Source organism: Triticum dicoccoides, chromosome 3A (genome assembly GCF_002162155.2).
Source record: "Triticum dicoccoides isolate Atlit2015 ecotype Zavitan chromosome 3A, WEW_v2.0, whole genome shotgun sequence".
Taxonomy (NCBI): Eukaryota; Viridiplantae; Streptophyta; class Magnoliopsida; order Poales; family Poaceae; genus Triticum; species Triticum dicoccoides.
Genome location: NC_041384.1, coordinates 38169045 through 38173865, shown reverse-complemented (window position 1 = coordinate 38173865; position 4821 = coordinate 38169045).

The window sequence follows — 4821 nt, the reverse complement described above, 5'->3', positions numbered from 1 at the left end:
CTAGGCCTTCCGCAGTGCTCGGGGGTGCTGCACGAACCGTGACGCTGACCGAGATCTGGGGTGGTCCATCGAGTTATCTTGGCCCACTCCTTCGTCGCGGCTCCCGTTTCCCTTTCTTTGCTGGTTGGTAGTACCTCTGAGACTAGCTTTTTTCTCTTTTAGTAGTTAAGTTTTTGGCGTTCTGCCTGTTGAGGCTTGGACAACTCTATTTGCTGGGGCAGCGTGTGTGCTGTATATCCCCCCCGCGTGCTTATAACAGAGATGCTGGTTGTTCTAGGGTTTCATTTGGTAATACAAATGGAGCCGGGGCAAGAGCCCTTTTCCTCTAAAAAAAATTCATATAGGTATATACCTTTGATGCCACTTACAGATTTGTGCAAGGATTATCCTACCAATCAACTAGCTACTCGTGCATAGGATTCTGAGCACTCGGCAGCGAGGTGAACAGGTTGAGCTTACCGAGGTCTGAAGAATAATCCAGAGGGAACGAATGGCTACTCAACTGCGCCCTGAATTCACACCAGTGGCATTGTAAGCAGCATAACTTCTATCTGACTAGATTTGCAAAAATGTTGTGAAATCTGATGTCATATACCCTGATAATAGGGAGCATTACATGGTCACAGCAGTAGCAGAGATGGTTCAGTCAGACCTGACACCCTCTAGGCATTGTTGGTCTTTCTGTGAGCAGGAGAGTTATTCATGTCTGGCTTCTCATACAATATGCTAGCTGTGTTATGTGACTTGTGTCTCAGTCATACATCTTACCTCATACTTCCTCCGTCGGGAATTACTTGTCACTCAAACGGATGTATCTAGACAAGCGACGAGTAATTCCGGACGGAGGGAGTACATCTTAAAGGCTGAAATTTAAATGTCATATACAATACGCTTTCCTAAGCACAACAGTACTTGTGTAATAAAAACACACTGAATTTTTTTCCTGCCACAATCTAGATATATCTTATCAGGATTATCAGTTCACCTAGGACCTCATACATCCCAGGCTAGAGGTGCAACCGAGGAGCTCACATTCACAGTAATAGCAAAATCAACTGGATTTTTAACAACAAAGTTGTGCTCTATGTTGGTCTCTGGATTCTTGGTTCCTTCCAAGACTTTGACAACCTCAGACATTTGAGGCATTCTTTGCTGGAGAAACGCTTCGGTACACCCCCCTCACAAAGCGTATAAAGGGCAATTTAGACTTTTGACAAATCGTATCCATTTCCGTACGTACGCTGGAATGTACCATACGTTCGGACTCACGACCAGGTATATAATTCCTAACGCTGCTAGCCACTTTGCCTGCCTAACTCAACCGACACAATAGCAGTGTCACACCTAAAGAATTAGCGAGAGCGGCAACACTTTAACACCAATTCACAAATACTAAAATGGGTGCGCGGATCTAACACACAAGCTCCCGCGAGTGCATAACATCACTAGTCCAAAAACGATTTATTTTTTTTCAAAATTCCGTATGTGAATTTCTGTTTGACAAAGTAAATATGTTTTAAACCCAAATAAATTCAAAATATGTGAACATATTTTTAAAATTCAAACCTTTAGTGAGCAATGTTTCAGACTCTCAAACTTTGGTTTAGAAAAATAAGAGCAGAATTGAAAACGAGAACATTTCTTGAAACTACAAACAATTTTTTTAAATACGAACATTTTCTTAAAAGAGAAACAAAACTGAAAACACGGACATTTTCTGAAACTACGAACAATTACTTCAAAATGCGACATTTATGAATTCCTCGGAATGTATTTGTATTTTCAAATTGCTCATAATGTCAAAACACAAACATTTTTACAAAGAGCAAACAAAATTTTCCACACGAACATTTTTGATTTAACATTTTAGGAAAATCACTATTAAATTTGGAACTTCAAGAAAAATACGAATAAAAATTTGAAAGAATTTTTTTGAATTTTCTCGAACATTTTTTTTGTATTCGTGTAGAAAAAATCACCATGTTCAGCGTAGGGTGTAGGGGTAGGTAAGAAGGCTCCGTTTGGGAGCATGTTTTTTCTCGACATCCGTCAAATGACCTATTTATTTTCACTGGCTTGTATGAAGAATTCAAGGCACCATGCCAAGGTTTTTTGGTTTTCTAAAAATTTTACATTTTCTGGAGATTTCTTTGTCAAAAAGGGAGAAAATTGCCGAACGTGTCGCAACTAGCATACGGTGTCAAAAATCGTTCAAACTTAGCATATATGCCTACCATGTGCATGCTCACCTTCTTGGAAAAGTTGTGGTCTTTTGAAGGATATCTAAAAACTGACCATGTTCAAATGAGGGTGTTCAGGTAGGTCAGAAAAGCTCCGTCTGAGAGCAGGTTGTGTTTCGACATCCATGAAATTGCCCCAATTTTTTATATGACCTTGTATGGCCAACTAAGTGTACCATGCCAAGTTGTTTTTTTTTTGATGAATTTTGCGTTTTCTGGAGTTTCCTCGGCCAAAAAAGGTCGATAAATGGCCGGACGTGTCGCGACTTGCATACGGTGTCAGAAATCATTCAAACTTGACATGGATGTCTACCATGGGCATGCTCATCTACTTCAAAAAGTTTGGGTCATTTCAAGAATGTCCAAAACTAGACCATGTTCAATGAAGGGTGTTCGGTTGCCAGAAGGCTCTGTTTGAGAGCACGTTGTTTCTTGACATCCTTGAAATGGCCCCAAATTTTTTCATGGCCTTGTACGACCAATTCAAGACACTAAGCTAAGTTTTTTGGGTTCTCAACAAGTTTTGCATTTTCTAGAGTTTTTCCGGTGAAAAAGACCGATAAATGATCGGACGTGTCGCAACTTGCATACGGTGTCAGAAGTCATTCAAACCTGTCAATGATGCCTACCATGGGCAATGCCCACCTTCCTACAAAAGTTGGGATCATTTGAATGATGTCCAAAACTATACCATGTTCTACAAAGAGTATCTGGTAGGCCAGAAGGTTTCGTCTGGGAGCATGTTATTTCTCAACATCCTTAAAATAAGCTCATAGATTTAAAAAATCATCAATTTAATAAAATGAAAATAAGAAGAAACAAAGACAAATAAAAAATGAATAAAACGGAATAAAAAGGCCAAACAAAAGCAAAAGAAAAAACAGACTGAGAAGATGCTCTAAAAAAGAAGTAATTAGACGCAAGAAGTGAGCTATCCTAGTTTGTTATAGTGGGTGGAAGTAATCACAAAGGTTCATAGTTTGAATCCTACTTCATGCACCTATTTTTTCAAGGTTAAAATTAGAAAAGGAAAATGGGCCAGACCTTGGACGAAGGGGTGTGTGGGCCGGTTTGTGCGACGCTACTCCCTGTACAGTGGGAGCGCCTAGTCACCGCTTTCTGCGCTACTTAGTGGACACATCGCTTGAACACCACCTTTCATGGGCCGGCCAAACTACACGAGCGATCAGCTGTCGCTCGCCAAGAGCATACGCTCGATCGCTTCTTCGTGGTTCGACCAAAAAAAACTTCTTCATGGTTAACCTGGACAAAAAGTTGACCATTGACTATAAAAAAAAGGGTTCGCCCTTTTGGAAAAGTTCATGGACTTGAAAAAAATAAGCGGATTTGCAAAATGTCCATAAATTAAAAGTTCCATGAATTAAAAATAACCCATGGATCTTGATTAAAAAAAGTACAAGGATTTGAAAAAAGTTCATGATTTTTTTTTAAAATCATTGATTTTGCAAAATTTTATCAATTTTGAAAAAAAATCCATCGATTTTGAAAAAAAATCATCTACTTTGAAAAAACTATATTCATCTTGAGAAAGGTTCATCAATTTAGAAAAAAAATCATAAATCTTGAATAAAGTTCATCGACTTTGAAAAAAAAACATCAATATTAAAAAAAGGTTCATTGATTTTTTATAAAGGAAACTGAAAAAGTTTGCACATTGCAAAAGGAAAAGTAAAACAAAAGGAACATAAAAAGGAAAAGAAAACGAAAAAGAAAAAAAGGGAAATGAAAACCCAAAACAACGTTTGAAAAAACAAGAAAAAAGGAAATAAGAAAGAGGAAAGAGGAAAGAAGAAGAGGACGAGAAAGAACTATCTACCCACAGGTGCCTAAGTCGGCTGGTTGGTTATCACGTCCAACTATGTACCAGGAACTTCCTGGTTCGATTTCTGTCAGGATCATTTTTTTTTCTGGATTTAAAATCAGAAAAAAGGGAAAACTAAGTTTAAGTTGTTACACTTGGGAAAATCTGCCGGTTCTGGCTGCATGGCACGAGAGCAACAAAGCATAAGAAACAATTGAGATTACATACTACATATAGTACATGTTAGGTTGCTCACCGATGAAGCTCCATGCTTCCTCCTGTGGGGTGCGTTGCCTCTCATTGAATTGCAATGCCACACAATGTGGTAGGTGTCACTCGATAGTGTAGATGCATATGAGGGGGGCACCTAATCCACCAAATATTTTTGTCCCTCGTACACATAGCATTCAGTCGAAAATCCCTAACTATCCAATATGGCGTCCAGTGAACCTGCATAAGAGTTGGTTCCGTGTTTCGACGCCTTCCGGGAAAGTGGTTATAAAAAAGTTACAAAATGCTATACTTGGTTGTATTTGAGATTGTCCATCTCATTGATGAAGCTCTTGTACAAGGCCTCTTGCTTGCCTCCGAACATTTTGACTCTGTCCCAAGCGAAAGCCGGAGTGGGTAGTCAAAAAATTGGCTTCTTCTTCCTCAAGGCCTTCCAAAGGCCACCTGACGTCTATTTTTTCAGGAGCGTCCAACCGGCAACCGCTCTCACATCTATACCGAGAGGTCCCAAGTACATCCGCCCATAGC